The sequence below is a fragment of the Hyla sarda genome, chromosome 3, assembly GCF_029499605.1.
Source record: "Hyla sarda isolate aHylSar1 chromosome 3, aHylSar1.hap1, whole genome shotgun sequence".
Taxonomy (NCBI): Eukaryota; Metazoa; Chordata; class Amphibia; order Anura; family Hylidae; genus Hyla; species Hyla sarda.
In genome coordinates this window covers 349,462,196-349,479,341 of record NC_079191.1, presented here as the reverse complement: position 1 = coordinate 349,479,341, position 17,146 = coordinate 349,462,196, and the positions used below count along the sequence as shown (strand labels likewise).

Below are 17,146 nucleotides of genomic sequence, written 5' to 3'. Positions count from 1 at the left end.
TATCCCCTATCCAAAGCTTGTTTGCTCCGGGTCTGATTACCAGCGACCACACAGCTGGCGGCATGTGACGTCACGCCTCCGCCCCCATGTGACGTCATGCTCCACGCCTCAATGCAAGCCTACGGGAGGCGGCGTGACAGCTATCACACCCCCTCCTGTAGGCTTGCATTGAGGGACGGAGCGTGACGTCACACGGGGGTGGAGGCTTGACGTCACACGCCGCCGGCCATGTGGTCACGGGTAATCAGACCCGGAGCGAACACGCTCCGGGGACTGATTACAAATGGGGTGCCGCGTGCAAGATCCCGGGGGTCCACAGCGGCGGGACTCCCGCGATCAGGCATCTTATCCCCTATCCTTTGAATAGGGGATAAGATGTGTAAGCACCGGAGTACCCCTTTAAGGGTTGAATTTCCCTTTCTTATTCCTCGTCTACATTTTAAAAACAACACCTGTGAAAAAATTCAGCTTTCTAGGTCCAAGGGTTTAGGCTGGGCGTTGATGAGTCAGTGAGTCAGGTCTTCTCTTTTTATATATATATAGATTATTACGGTATGCTCTCAATACAGAATCTATGCTCACGGAATTCCGATCAGGAAGATCTAGTAGCCGCTGCCAAAATCTGTCAGTGGTAGGACCACGTGGGCCTGCACTGTCACCACTGACGGCAATGCAGTTTGCGCATGAGTCCTCCAAAAGAATATGAGACTCTTCTCAAATACAAATCATTGGCCAATCTTATAACTTTCCTCAGTATCACAGGTGAACATGTTTCACATTCATTTTGAAAGAAAAAGATCCAGATCTAATGATTCTCTTTTTCTCTAGGAGGTGTCAACTGATAAGGGGAAGGAGCTTCTATTCTGTTTAGCATCTGTATAGCAAAGGGGGTCCATGTGATCCGGTCTCTAAAGGATTAGGCGCCAGGAAATAAATTTGCCTTTTTCACCATTTTATTTTGTTGCTAGTCCTTACAACACAGTGGGAGAATTGTTTCACTTATTTTTCTCATAAACTTGTTTAAAGTGGATAAAAAAAACCTAGTGAATTAATTCAATAATGCATCCCAATGGGCAGCGAATCAGCAAATTGCAAATCAGGTGAAAAGTTTTACTAAGAAACTGAACTTTACTTTATACTGAATATTTCTCATTGTACTATGCAGCTCAGTTAAAGAAGGGTACAGCTGCTTGTAAAAGGTCAATCTAAATCTCTTACTATATACTCACAGCCGGCAGCCACACCAAACCAAAAAGAAAGCCGCAGCAGGGTTTTAGCTTTCTTCTCACTGATAATACACAGAAATTGCTCTTACGTTGCTGCTAATAAAACTTTTACCCTATGTTTACATGCAGCACACAGTCATCCCTTCTAAGTCATTTCTTTCAGTTTTGAAACAGGAAGTCTTTCAGAGCTGTCAAATACTGTGCACCCACCTGTGTGAGCTGCACGCAGTGTTGGAGGCTCCGAGTCTGAAGCCTCACGACCACGGGGCCGGAGTATCATGACATCACGACTCCGCCCCCGTGTTGTGTCACGCCCCGGCCCCTCAATGCAAGTCTATGGGAGGGGGCATCACGGGACCCACGCGATCAGACATCTTATCCCCTATGCTTTGGATAGGAGATAAGATGTCTTAGGGCCGGAGTACCCCTTTAATGAAGCAGAAACATTTACAGTTTACATGAAGAACTATACGTAGTCCATAAAACATTTTCCAAATTTAGTGCATTCTTTTATTTGTTTGAAGTTTTCAGGCAGTGAGCATTGATGTACCACTACTCTCTTTTTTCCTTGGACAGCTCTGATTTGAAAAAAATTCATTTAGCAAAAAGAAAAAAAAAAAAGGGACGAAATTTCATCTTATTTTGGCAAAAGAAGGGGTGGATCCGGGCATTACGTAAAAATATCTGGATGTAATTTACCGTATATACTCGAGTATAAGCCGACCCGAGTATAAGCCGAGACCCCTAATTTCAACCCAAAATCCCAGGAAAAGTTATTGACTCGAGTATAAGCCTAGGGTGGGAAATACCTCATCCCCCCATGTAATCATCCACACCCGTCATTAACATCCTCATCATCATCCCCTTGTCATCATCCCACACATCCCCCCTTCATCATCCCCTTATCATCCCACACATCCCCCCTTCATCATCCCCTTATCATCCCACACATCCCCCCTTCATCATCCCCTTATCATCCCACACATCCCCCCTTCATCATCCCCTTGTCATCATCCCACACATCCCCCCTTCATCATCCCCTTATCATCCCACACATCCCCCTTCATCATCCCCTTATCATCCCGCACATCCCCCCTTCATCATCCCCTTATCATCCCACACATCCCCCCTTCATCATCCCCTTGTAATCATCCCACACCCCCCCTTCATCATCCCCTTGTAATCATCCCACACCCCCCCTTCATCATCCCCACCCCCCCTTCATCATTCCCACCCTCCCTTCATCATCCCCACACCCCCCCCTTCATCATCCTCTTCTCATCATTCGCCCTCAGTGGTCTTCAACCTGCGGACCTCCAGAGGTTTCAAAACTACAACTCCCAGCAAGCCCGGGCAGCCATCGGCTGTCCGGGCTTGCTGGGAGTTGTAGTTTTGAAACCTCCGGAGGTCCGCAGGTTGAAGACCACTGCGGCCTTCAACATCATCCAGCCCCCTCTCACGCCCTTTAGTTCTGAGTACTCACCTCCGCTCGGCGCTGGTCCGGTCCTGCAGGGCTGTCCGGAGAGGAGGTGGTCCGGTGAGGAGGTGGTCCGGGCTGCTATCTTCACCGGGGGCGCCTCTTCTCCGCGCTTCCGGCCCGGAATAGAGGCGTTGCCTTGACAATGACGCAGAAGTACGTTGGCAATGAACGCACCTCTGCGTCGTTGTCACGGCAACGTGACTATTCTGAGGCCGGGCCCGAAGCGCTTAGAAGAGGCCTCCCCGGTGAAGATAGCAGCCCAGAACCACTATCCCACCGGACCACCTCCTCTCCGGACAGTCCTGCAGCACCGGACCAGCGCCGAGCGGAGGTGAGTATTCAGAACTAAAGGGGGTGAGAGGGGGCTGGATGATGTTGAAGGCCGCAGTGGTCTTCAACCTGCGGGCCTCCGGAGGTTTCAAAACTACAACTCCCAGCAAGCCCGGACAGCCGATGGCTGCCCGGGCTTGCTGGGAGATGTAGTTTTGAAACCTCTGGAAGTCCGCAGGTTGAAGACCACTGCGGGTGGGGGAGTTCACTCGAGTATAAGCCGAGGGGGGTGTTTTCAGCACGAAAAATCGTGCTGAAAAACTCGGCTTATACTCGAGTATATACGGTAGATAACTTTTATTCATAACATATTGTTTTAAATGGCAGCAGATACAGTACATAACTAAAAGTTCCTACCTAACTGAATTAAACCAAGCTGCTCAGGTTCATCCGTTTTACAAGCGATACTTCCTCCCCACAGAAATATATCCGTAGGCCATATAATTTTATTTTTAGAATAAACCCCATCTAATCACTCCGGCCCTGATAGGTTGGATCTCATATATAACATATTCCAATAGTGCACAAGCCATTACTCGCTGTGGAAACAGCATTAACTCATTCTATTTGTAGAATGACTAGAAATTGCTCTTTATTGGTTTGTGGTAAAAAAAAAAAATAATCCAAGAGTGTGCATGATGTTTGTTACGGGTCTCACTAACATCACTCGGTTAGCCTATCACAGGCCATATCAATTCTGTTCTTTATCTTCATTGGTACTTCAATAGGTAAACCTGTCTACAGGAAGGTTCATTTCAGAGACCATCCTATGCCATCTTCAGTTATCAACATTGCAGGTATATATACTGGGTTGCTGAGAATTTAATAATATTAACACAAGTTTGAAGTGTCCTGATCCTAACCTATTAAAATTTTTACATTTTGTTCATGTTTTATAAAAACAACCTACAGATAAGTACAAAAATACAAAAGTTCAATATTGGTAAAAAGCTAAATTGTTATTTTAAGTACAGATAAGGTGATTAAGGCATACCAGGATGGCAAACATTACGGTAGACCAACACAATCAAAAGGTGTCCTGAAATGTATGTTCTGTTGTAAGTGGAGCAAAATGTACTCTTAGTAATCACCAGAGTACTCCTTTAAGCTAGTTTTAAGAAATTTGGTCTTTCTTTCTAAATTTTCATTTGACAGACTGTATTTTAAAACATTGATGACATCTTGCAGTTTTCATTCTGGTCACTGAGCCTAATAATAAGCTGACACTTATGTTCTGCAGAGGAAACATATCAACAGTCTCCTCCCTATCATCACAGGCAGGATTACAAAGATGAGGGACACCAATATATAGATAATATGGGGTCAGGTCATTTGCAATAGGTGATGGCCACAGCTTGCTTCCTCCCTGACTGCTGATCTCTGTACATTTCACAGAGCAAGATCAGAAAACTGTCACATAGAAGTCAATGGATTAGGCCCAGTCTATTGGTCTGTTTCCTATGTTCACAGGGCTGCTGTAAAGTATTTGCTGGGCAGAAAGCTCAGGCAATATGGCTGCTCCAAAAATAAGGTAAAATGGTATAAAAAATAAAGTAAAAGTCAGAAAAAAGAAACAGATTAAAAAAAGAATATGTTTCATAACTGGGATCTAAGTTGGGATCAGTAAAAACAATCTAGGTGATACACTCTCTTTAACATTTATACCAAAAGATCTGACGAAATTAGACTCACATGTAGGGGAGAGATCTTGGCACTTTACGATGTACAGTAAGTTATTCTGGTAGCATTTAGCCTGCTCTTCGTGGAGATGGTTACTAGTCAGGACTCGCTATATACTGATCCCTTTCTTTGGTCATCTTGTTGACAAGGGGATATGGAGAAAAAAGTAAATAAAATACAGTGATCCCTCAACTTACAATGGCCTCAACATACAATAGTTTCAACATTCAATGGTCTTTTCTGGACCATTGTAACATGAAACACGACTCAACATACAATGTTACAGACAGTCCAGATCTGTGAAATGTGTCAATGGCCGGAAGAACCGACCAATCAGACTGGTAAATTTACTGGCAATTTACTGGAAAAACCCCTGTATTACTGAAGTGCATGCACTGACTGATGTCTGGTAGCACCCCCTACAGTACATGAGGTATTACATGTTCTGTACACTTTACCTGTACCAGGGTTAGCTGCTACTTTGGACACCAGGTGAGGATTACTTTTTTAGGACATTGCCTGTACTGTACAGGACCCCGAAGAAGCTCCTGTCCTCTACATAGACCAGTGTTTCCCAAGCAGGGTGCCCCCAGCGGTTGCACAACTACAACTCCCAGCATGCCCGGACAGCCTTTGGCTGTCCGGGCATGCTGGGAGTTGTAGTTTGGCAACAGCTGGAGGCTCCCTGCTTGGGAAACACTGAAATAGACAGTGATTTACAGCTCCCAGCAGATCTTTATAGATAAAGCAAATGTAAGGATTTGCTTTATCTATATTAGTTATCTACTTATTTCTCTTTAATTCTCACTTTTTCCTATTTTCGGATGACATTTTAATGCCTTTGGAACCAATTACCAGGTCTCCATAGAGTTGTGGTCTCAACTAGAGATGAGCGAACTTACAGTAAATTCGATCCGTCACGAACTTCTCGGCTCGGCGGTTGATGACTTATCCTGCATAAATGAGTTCAGCTTTCAGGTGCTCCAATGGTCTGGAAAAGGTGGATTCAGTCCTAGGAAAGACTCTCCTAGGACTGTATCCACCTTTTCCAGCCCACCGGAGCACCTGAAAGCTGAACTAATTTATGCAGACTAAAGTCATCAACTGCTGAGCCGAGAAGTTCGTGACGAATCGAATCTACTGTAAGTTCGCTCATCTCTAGTCTCAACATACAATGGTTTCAACATACTATGGTCGTCCTGGAACCAATTAATATTGTAACTTGAGGGACCACTCTAATGCATTTACAAATATTTAACACATACAGTTACAGTATTTTCAATTTGGAAAAGTTTACAATTCCATTTTTTAGGAGGAACAAAATTAAACTTGATTCTATGTATGTAACTGACTGTCTGCCACCACCCCCGTGGAATGAAGAAATGGATGTGGTTAGCGTGCATTGTTTCAGGTTATATTGAAATAGCATTGTACCTCCTTCTGCGATGGATTAAGCAGTAATGGATTAAATATACGATAAGGTTACCCAATGAGCTTATAGAAGATTGCTTTTCTCATTGTAGACACTTGCAAGGTATTCTCTAGTCATCATCATGCTACGCTTGGAGAACTGGAAATCTTTATCAGCTGACTGCACATGTTAATGTAGTGCTGTATTTTATTGGGCATTGTATGGAATGTGTGCTTTCAGACCTAAATCCCCTGTGTTCATGAATAACAATGTGAGCTGGTTTGGTAAATCACTGATAAGTATACAATGTGTTGCAGTATATTTCGAATTTGGTGGCTTTAAAGGGGTACTCCGGTGAAAACCTTTTTTCTTTTAAATCAACTGGTGGCAGAAAGATAAACATATTTGTAAATTACTTCTATTAAAAAATCTTAATCCTTCCTGTACTTATTAGCTGCTGAATACTACAGAGGAAATTCTTTTCTTTTTGGAATGCTCTCTGATGACATCACGAGCACAGTTCTCTCTGCTGACGTTATTATAATAATAATAATGCTTTATTTATTGTTGTCCTTAGTCGGATTTGAACCCAAGTCCCCTGCACTGCAAGGCAGCAGTGCTAACCTCTGAGCCACCATGCTGCCCTTAGCATACATCTGCTATGTATGGTTGCTAAAATGTACAGAGATGTCAGCAGAGAGCACTGTGCTCGTGATGTCATCAGTGTTCCAAAAAGAAAGGAATTTCCTCTGTAGCATTCAGCAGCTAATAAGTACTGGAAGGATTAAGATTTTTTAATAGAAGTAATTTACAAATATGTTTAACTTTCTGCCACCAGTTGATTTAAAAGAAAAAAGGTTTTCACCGGAGTACCCCTTTAACGTATTAGAAAGAGTAAGAAGTAGAAGCAGCAACCAATAAGCGTATTTATCGGCGTATAACACGCACTTTTTAGGCTAAAATTTTTAGCCTAAAGTCTGTGTGCGTGTTATACGCCGATACACCCCCAGGAAAGGCAGGGGGAGAGAGGCCATCGCTGCCCGCTTCTCTCCCCCTGCCTTTCCTGGGGTCTAGAGCGCTGCTGTCGGCCCTTCTCACCCCCTGGTTATCGCCGACAGCCAGGGGGAGAGAAGGGGCAGCGGCACCCATTGCCGGCGCCGCTGCCCCGTTGCCTCCCCCCATCCCCGGTGGCATAATTACCTGAGTCCGGTCCGCGCTGCTCCGCTGCTCCAGGCCTCCGTCGTGCGTCCCCGGCGTCATTGCTATGTGCTGAACGGCGCGGCGCTCTGACGTCATGCGCCGCGCCGTGCATAGCAATGACGCCGGGGACGCACGACGGAGGCCTGGAGCAGCGCGGACCGGACTCAGGTAATTATGCCACCGGGGATGGGGGGAGGCAACGGGGCAGCGGCGCCGGCAATGGGTGCCGCTGCCCCTTCTCTCCCCCTGGCTGTCGGCGCCGCTTCTCTCTCCCTGGCTATCGGCGCCGGCACCGATAGTCAGGGGGACAGAACGGGCAGCGGCGCCGATAATCAGGGGGTGAAAAGGGCCGATAGCAGCGCTCTAGACCCCAGGAAAGGCAGAGGGAGAGAAGCGGGCAGCGACGGCCTCTCTCCCCCTGCCTTTCCTGGGGGTATATCGGGGTATACACGCGCACACACGCACCCTCATTTTTTCATGGATATTTGGGTAAAAAACTTTTTTTACCCAAATATCCGTGGTAAAATGAGGGTGCGTGTTATAGGCCGGTGCGTGGTATACCCCGATAAATACGGTATCTAATGCTTGTTTATTTAGAGCAGGTTGCAAGAATAAAAAAGTTCATGCGTTGTTGTGAGCAATACTTTCCCTTTTGGTGATTTTTTACCAGCTTTTATGAAGGAAAAAGCAAAAACTAAATGAGGTAATAAATGTAATATTGTAAAGGCAAATTCTGCATAATCTCCCATTTTATAAGAAAAATAATGCCCATGCTCGATGCCCTTAGGATCAAGATTAGACATAAAAAACCTACACGGCACAATGTTTCCATAGTCACTAAATAGTTTACATTATGACGTTAGTGCCTAGGGTCTGCTTATCCTGGTACTATCAGTATAGTCCCACTAGAATCATTTTACTCCAAAAACACTAGAACATTAGCTACTGATCCAAAAAAATCACATTAAACATTACAAAATTCAATCAATATAAAGGGAAATGCAGAATCTTAATGGGGTACTCCACCCCTAGACATCTTATCCCCTATCCAAAGGATATGGGATAAGATGTCTGGTATTTTTTATAAAGGGGTACTTCGCTCCTAGACATCTAATCCCGTATCCAAAGGATAGAGGATAAGATGTCTGACCCCGCGATCTCTCCTGCAGCACCCCCCGTACATCAGCAGCACGGAGCTATGTTTGCTCCGTGGCTGATGACGGGTGATACAGGGGCCTAAGACAATCTGTTAGACTGTCTCCATCACCAAGGGTTAAAGCTGAGGAAAGCATTTTTCTACAGAATTTCTGTGCTAAATGAAGAAGAGCTGTAACCTTGGTTGGCTTGTGAGGCCTCAGTACGCCAACTGCTCCAAGCCAGACAGCGACATATGTTTAGTTCGTAATAATGAACAGAGCAAAGACTTCACATTTGGTATTAGTTACAGGTAATTTTCCATCTCTAGTGATAAAGAACGAAACAACTCATTGTGACATGTTAAAGGCTCCAGCATTGACGGTACTTGATAACCAGATGTAAGACTTTCTTTCCTTAAAAAGCTAAAAATGCATATGTTACAAGATTGACATATACATTGCATACACACTATTATGTGGGATATAATATTTTTATATTCTATTTTAGTTCTGGTATAGATCCTTCCTTATATTCTACCAACTAGCAGTCTCGTTTAGGGAAATCTTACAGAAATGGTTTAGCCCTTTTCAGTGACCTTATAAAGCTCTGAAGTTTATACTATAGAAATGAATGTTCAGCCATTTGACCGTATAGTATGGATTGATATGTCTATTATAAATAAAGCATAGAGGGTATGTCCACAGTAAAGCACCATCCATAAAAAGTTGAGTATCTTCACATATCTGTTATTTCGACAGATACTTATTAGTAGACGGTAGTACTTGCTGTAGGTGTATTCACATTTTTGCTTTTATGGAATCAGTCTTCTGGCTTTTCCGTAAGACACAGTCCTAAAACATTATCTATGTAGACTAGGATCTTTGTGTTCACCAGCTTATCCCTGCCCAAACATTAGGCCTTAAATATACAACACACCGGACCCTTTTGGTGGAGAGTCCAGAGGTCGCCATACACTTGAGACAGATGGCCAAACCTGATGGTGGCCACGGGTTTGGCTAACTTTAGTATGCTGTATGATACCTTACATAGATGCCTCTGCCATTGCCTATATATAGCCGTACAGTTGTATTACTCTCCATTATGTTGCCATTATGTTACCATTGAGGCTAACTGGGGCTGGCATGTGTAGTTAATGACAGGGTGTAGTGACCAGAATAGAGTTCATGACACCATGGTAGTGTTAACCCCTTACATTTCTAGAATAGTTGCTTTCTGGGCCAAGTACTAAGGCAATAAATACCACAGATGCAGGGTTACAGAAACTACTTCAACTTTACTTAGAAACTTTCAGAATTAACAAGAAAAGTTCAATATTTAAGGCACTGTTCGCTGAAGGATGATTTAGAAATCACAGTTGCGTCTAGGCACTGTGGGACTTGTAGTCCTTGCTGACTAGCTTATTGCTTGGCTGAAATATATTTTAGACTAGGCTTTGTAGCTTGAATAAGACTGAGTAACTTGCATAAGACTCTGGAGCTAAAGAATACTTAAGAATACTGTGTTAGGGCTTACTGCCAGACTGCACCTAATGGGACCTGAGTTGCCTGAGGCTTTCTATCTCATGTTTTCCTATTGGAACTTGACCTCCCTGAACTTGGCTTGAATAGTGCAAGGTCTGGTCAGTGTAATGCTGTGAAGGGTGTTGTCGCTCAGGAACAGATTGATGCAGCAACTGGGTTTCCTAGGTCAGTCCAGAGGTCTGAAGGTGACCTTTTCTCTCCTCCCCCCCCCCCCACTAAACTAGCTCCTCCTTTTCTAGCCACACTTGGGGGAGCAGGCAGAAGCCCTGATTGGCTGAAGCAGTCATGTGATCCCCTAAGCATCCTCCTGCACAGACAAGTTAACTCTTAAAGACACAAAATGAATAAAAGTTCATTTAACAATACATATTACAATGCAGTGCATAACACATATAAGCCTGAGTAGTAGGCCCAGAGCAGACATGTTATGTGACCTCCACCTGACCGGTAAGGAAGACAGGCGTGTTCTGCATCAGGGCACCACACCATGCAGTATACATTTTTCTCTAAAATGTCTCTGTCTATAGCAGTGTTTCCCATCCAGGGTGTCTCCAGCTGTTACAAAACTACAACTCCCAAGTTGCCTGGATAGCCAAAGTTGTAGTTTTGCAACAACTGGTGGCACCCTAGATAGGAAACACTGCTCTATGGAAAAGCACCGAAGATTGTAATATTCCATACAGATAAAATGGATACTTTTGATGGAAGTTTTACTGCCATGTATACTGAACAAAAAATGCAATAAAAAAGACTGAAGTGCTCCAAAAGAAGCCCAACTGAGCATGTGTGGAAAGTTCCTGGGTTAACAACTTACCTCAGGTGGACTTTATTTGGAGCCCTATAGTCTTGGTTTTTATTGCACTATGGGCCATCTGTGGAATTCTACTTTTTGTTGCTATGTGGTGCTACTGATCCCATTAAAATGGGCACTGCAAACACAGTGGGAAGTTACCCTCATAATAATGCTGCAAATGCAAACTAATAAGAAAAGCTATTCCTGCTGAATGTTGCCTAATGCATTCAGGCAATGGGTCATTGTACTTCCAAGGAGTATATATAGGCTGCAGGAGGTTATTACCTAGAGGCATCTCTACTCACTTAAAATGGCCTTAGAAGTAGATAATGCTTGAACTGTTGAGATCCTCCTTCTGTGTAGGTAATATGTTCCAGTTACAATCCCATCACATCGCAGCTTCATTACCCTAATGAAAGACAGTTCAAATACTGAGGTCACTTTAATCATCTTCCTGCCGCACGCTGCGCTATCGCTTCTAAGCTTTGCAATTACCAGCAGCGAGAAGGTAAAACACAGTTCAGCTATAACTCACCCAGGCTTAGTCTTACATCAAATAAAAGGAAATCATCTCATAACAAGACACTTTATTTACCATAATTAACGAGAAAATGCAGGAAAAAGGGATAATAGAAAGTCCTTGAAATATTGTAAATGTAGTAGGTGTTAGTGGGGACGATAACTAGTAAATTCGATTCGTCACGAACTTCTCAGCTCGGCGGTTGATGACTTTTCCTGCATAAATTAGTTCAGCCTTCAGGTGCTCCGGTGGGCTGGAAAAGGTGGATACATTCCTGGGAAAGAGTCTCCTAGGAATGTATCCACCTTTTCCAGCCCACCGGAGCACCGGAAAGCTGAACTAATTTATGCAGGAAAAGTCATCAACTGCCGAGCCGAGAAGTTCGTGACGAATCGAATTTACTGTAAGTTCGCTCATCTCTAACGATAACTGTACTACTCCAAGCTACATCAGTCAGAATGGGCACAGTACCATACATCTGGAAATATTCCGCAGATTATAATAATACAAGGTTATACCAACGACTTTTATATACACTAAATAAGTTTACAACTAGTGAACTAGAAAACTATGCCCCTATTTACTATCGTAGGGGGGGGGGGGGGTATTTATCAATTTTGTCTGTTGACAGTTTCTTTTTACCCTTTTTTTTTCACTTTGGTTTTCGTGAACATGCACCAAATTTATCATTTGGTGCAAGTTGTTAGTAATTTTGGCGCAAATGTTGAAATCAGCTGTTCACAGCGCCTTTTACACAGAAGTTACCGCCACAGAGGACGCGTATTTTACCCTGTAGAGCAGCCATTTCGGAGTCCCTCCTGCAGTATATCAGCAAGCGACATGAGTTATTTTCTTTTATGGGGTTTATAGCCACCATGTGAAATGGATTTCATTTTCAACTTGGGTATTTTTTTTTTTTTTTTGTTACTTTAGTACAGTGGTCTTCAACCTGCGGACCTCCAGATGTTGCAAAACTACAATTCCCAGCATGCCCGGACAGCCGTTGGCTGTCCGGGCATGCTGGGAGTTGTAGTTTTGCAACATCTGGAGGTCCGCAGGTTGGAGACCACTGCTTTAGTGCTTACTTTTCCTGAACCTGTGTGGCCATGTCCAGTGCTGGCTCAACGGAGGGTGAAGGTTCCTTAGAGACAACTATGTCGCAGGATAGTATTGAGCAGCCCCGGAGGCGTCACTGCTTTCACAAACAAAAATGTTTAATGTATTTTAACGCCTTTACATTTTCTGACATTGCTAAGTGTGTTTTCCATGTGCAAAATTTCTTGGCGGGGATTTGCACCAAAAAGATCGATTGGCGCAAATGATGAATTACTGACTAAAGTTGAAATCACACACAGGACTGTGTGATTTTGAGAAAGTGGTTAAAAATGACAGTGGAGAAGATGCGCCAAACTTTGGAGCAAAAAGACACTGCGCCAAAATATTGCGCCAAAGTTACATGAAAAAAAAACCCACATAAATCCTTTGATAAATACCCCCCATAATTATATCAACATTTTTTAAGCTATTATATCTGGAATTTTGTTGTATTACTAGAGTGACAGTAACCTGTACATAGCTATGGGGTTGGGGCTAGAGATGAGCGAACTTACAGTAAATTCGATTCGTCACAAACTTCTCGGCTCGGCAGTGGATGACTTTTCCTGCATAAATTAGTTCAGCTTTCAGGTGCTCCCGTGGGCTGGAAAAGGTGGATACAGTCCTAGGAGACTCTTTCCTAGGACTGTATTCCCCTTTTCCAGCCCAGCGGAGCACCTGAAGGTTAATTTACGCAGGAAAAGTCATCAACTGCCGAGCCGAAAAGTTCGTGACGAATCGAATTTACTGTAAGTTCGCTCATCTCTAGTTGGGGCTGATCACTAAGGCTGCTTTCACACTATAAAATTCAGACGTTTTAAAGATCCGTTTGATGTTCCGTTATGAAAACCCTGAAATCGGCCATTAAACGTCCGTTAGAAAAACCCATTATAGTCTATGGGATGTTTACATTATCCGTTTTAATCCGTTATAGTCCGTTATTAATAACGGACGTTATTTTGTGACGGGAGAATGAACGGAAGAAATAGTGCATGCACTATTTCTCCCGTTACTATCTTCCATCACAAAATAACATCCTTTATTCATAACGGACTATAACGGATTAAAACGGATATTGTAAACATCCCATAGACTATAATGGGATTTTCTAACGGACGTTTAATGGCCGATTTCAGGGTTTTCATAACGGAACATCAAACGGATCTTTAAAATGGATGAATTTTATAGTGCGAAAGCCTTACCCGTTTACAGCATGACGATCGCCCACCCACTGTGGCTGAGTTATAGGGCTTTGTAGTCCCCTCTGAGTATCAAGGTAATCCGTCAGAGGGGCGTTAACCTTGATTATGTGTGCTATGTTCCATGCGGTGACTGTAGCAAGGGCGTGCATATTTATTGAAGGGGCGTGGACTGGTGGATCTGTATGGTCACATCTTTTTCTTTACAACATACAGGCCTGTAACCTGCGGGCAATCAAACAATAAATAAATAGAAAACCCTAACTCCAATGCTGTTTTTTTCCAAGATATAGCGGTTTTCTTACAGTGTCGCTCACTCAATAGGACTGGTCACAGCCGAGATTACTGATATAGCCTATACCCACAGCCTATATAGCATTAATTAGCAAACAAAGGGTAAAAAAGGATGGTGTCAGTCGTTTATGCTGTGATCAAAGGGAAGGAGATGAAGATAGGTCATTAAGAAAATGTAGGACTTTTTTTTAACATTTTACAAAATTTTTAATAAAATTCCACCAACCTAACTATCCAGTGAAAAGTACAGACAGTCAACCAAAGATTAAAACCCTTATATCTTGGAAACTGGGGGAAAGGGGGGGGGGGGGGGGAACAACATGGCAAGAAAATGGAAAATGTTAAAGGGGTACTCCGTTGGAAAACTTTTTTTTTTTTTTTTTTTTTTAATGAACTGGTGCCAGAAAGTTAAACAGATTTGTAAATTACTTTTACTTAAGAATCTTAATCCTTTCAGTACTTATTAGCAGCTGTATGCTTCAGTGAAAATTATTTTTTGTCTTGTCCACAGTGCTCTCTGCTGACACCTGATGCCTGTATCAGGAACTGTTCAGAGCAGGAGAAAATCCCCATAGCAAACCTATGCTGCTCTGTACAGTTCCTGATACGGGCATCAGGTGTCAGCAGAGAGCACTGTGGAGAAGACAAAAAATAATTTCCTCTGTAGCATACAGCTGCTAATAAGTACTGGAAGGACAAATATATTTTAATAGAAGTAATTCACAAATCTGTTTAACTTTCTGGCACCAGTTGATTTAAAAACATTTTTTTTAATTTTTCCACCAGAGTACCCCTCCATTGTTTGAAATAACCAGAGGTCCAAACAAAGCCATAGATGATTTAAGTGTTATGAAGTGGAAAGGCGTTGTGGTATCATAGAAAACAAGAGTCACCAGCCTATATAAACAATTGACTCTGGGATCTTACAGAGTGCTTCCATATTGTCTTTTAGTGACACCATACATTTTAGGCTACGTTCACACTGACGGTTGTCTCCAGCAGTGTACAGCCCGTTATTTTAGGATAGACAAAAGCCAGAGGAAAAATAGTGCTTCCGAAAATAACGGTGGCTATTGAATACAATAGGGTCCTTCGGGACCCGTTATTTGCCAGTATGCTCTTTCCGGCAAACTGCAAAAAAATTATTAAATAGGGAGTTTGACGGCCGAATTTAACCAAATACCGGCAGTGTGAAAGGGGCCTTAGTTTTGCTTTAAAACTAATTCCATAATTCCATATTCCACCACTTTCTAGTTTGAAAATAAAGTTATAAAATGTAAATAATTATTAACTGTTGTTTAAACAAAACTATTAACAATTTTTTTTCTCATTATCATTTTTATTGAAGATTTTTGAACAATAACGATTAAAATACAATCAGTGTATATAGTGAAGCTACACATATAGAAAAAATAGTACTTTGGGGAAAAAGTAACAGAAAAATAATTAAATAGAGAATATCCTAAATATATTCATATTCAAATGATTTGTGAACAGTCCATAAAATATAATACTTTTTTTTTAAAGTATTTAATAAACAATAACATTGATAAGAGAAATTAAAAAAGAGGCTATGATTAGTTTTACATAAATCATATAATGGAGTTACATTCGTCAACTATATATAAAATTAGTAAGTTTTTTTTTACATTGTCAGACGTTGCTTCTGCGGTGTACGTTTACTGAAAAACTTCAAAACGGGTACCCGCAATGCTTATGTGTTTTTGAACTTTTTTAAATAAACGTACGTTGCAGAAGCAATGTTATGGTAAGTGCCCTATTCATTTCTTATGATGCTGGTTTTACTGGACTTCAATTCTTATATAGTGAGCACCACCTGTGAACGCATTGTGGTTTATCTGTCTGAACTGGAGCCTATACTGGTGAATTGGTGGATTTATGACCGATTCTGTCGGCTGTGCCAAGTGCTTTTTTCTTTAGTGGATTGATAATGTTGCCTTTTTGTTTCTCTGTATCAACAGTTTTTTCATGATTAAAGGGTTACTCCACTGTAAAAAAAAAAATGTTAAATCCACTGGTGCCAGAAAGTTAAACATATTTGTGACCAGCGGCGTCTCCTCCCCGCTCTGCATTTAATTTTTCTTACCTCCCCCCCTCCCTCATCATTCCCCCTTTTCCCTGCTTTTCATAGTTTTTTTATTTTTCTTACCTGGCTGCGCTTCGGCAGGCCAGGTCAGGCAGCGGGTCTTGTGGGCTGCGGTCAGTGAAGCAGATGAGTGACGTCCTCTCCCGGCTCCTCTGCGCGGCATCAGTGACGTCACTTTTAATTTCCTGCAGTCGCTGCACTCCGAGCTCGGACTAGCAACTGTTACGCCGAGCGCTCCGGGTCCCCGCTCCTCCCCGGAGCGCCCGCAACATCCTCGCTACTGCAGCGCCCCGGTCAGATCTACTGACCGGGTGCGCTGCGATACCGCCCCCAGCCGGGATGCGATTCGCAATGCGGGTGGCGCCCGCTCGCGATGCGCACCCCGGCTCCCGTACCTGACTCGCTCTCCGTCGGTCCTGTCCCGGCGCGCGCGGCCCCGCTCCCTAGGGCGCGCGCGCGCCGGGTCTCTGCGATTTAAAGGGCCACTGCGCCACTGATTGGCGCAGTTGGTCTAATTAGTGTGTTCACCTGTGCACTCCCTATGTATACCTCACTTCCCCTGCACTCCCTCGCCGGATCTTGTTGCCATTGTGCCAGTGAAAGCGTTTCCTAGTGTGTTCCTAGCCTGTGTTCCAGACCTCCTGCCGTTGCCCCTGACTACGATCCTTGCTGCCTGCCCCGACCTTCTGCTACGTCCGACCTTGCTCTTGTCTACTCCCTTGTACCGCGCCTATCTTCAGCAGTCAGAGAGGTTGAGCCGTTGCTAGTGGATACGACCTGGTTACTACCGCCCCTGCAAGACCATCCCGCTTTGCGGCGGGCTCTGGTGAATACCAGTAGTAACTTAGAACCGGTCCACTAGCACGGTCCACGCCAATCCCTCTCTGGCACAGAGGATCCACCTCCTGCCAGCCGAATCGTGACAGTAGATCCGGCCATGGATCCCGCTGAAGTTCCACTGCCAGTTGTCGCCGACCTCACCACGGTGGTCGCCCAGCAGTCGCAACAGATAGCGCAACAAGGCCACCAGCTGTCTCAACTGACCGTGATGCTACAGCAGCTACTACCACAGCTCCAGCAATCATCTCCTCCGCCAGCTCCTGCACCTCCTCCGCAGCGAGTGGCCGCTTCCG

General features: G+C 43.7%; 1 protein-coding gene and 1 long non-coding RNA gene across 7 annotated transcripts in view; one reads left to right on the top strand and one right to left on the bottom strand.

Annotated features, from left to right (window-relative positions):
* SLC8A1 (solute carrier family 8 member A1) overlaps positions 1–17,146 on the top strand; it is a 568,703-nt gene that overhangs the window by 484,508 nt on the left and 67,049 nt on the right. The gene's annotated exons all lie outside the window — the stretch shown is intronic.
* The window catches only part of LOC130362666 (uncharacterized), a 67,170-nt gene that overhangs the window by 23,048 nt on the left and 26,976 nt on the right, over positions 1–17,146 (bottom strand). The window contains exons 2-3 of one of the 2 annotated variants that reach the window (XR_008891515.1): positions 11,104–11,207; positions 4,799–4,853 (exon numbers count right to left, since the gene is read on the bottom strand). This is a non-coding gene — a long non-coding RNA (uncharacterized LOC130362666). Of the gene's footprint in view, positions 1–4,798; positions 4,854–11,103; positions 11,208–17,146 lie in introns of those variants that run through there. The other variant, XR_008891514.1, reaches the window with a different exon arrangement.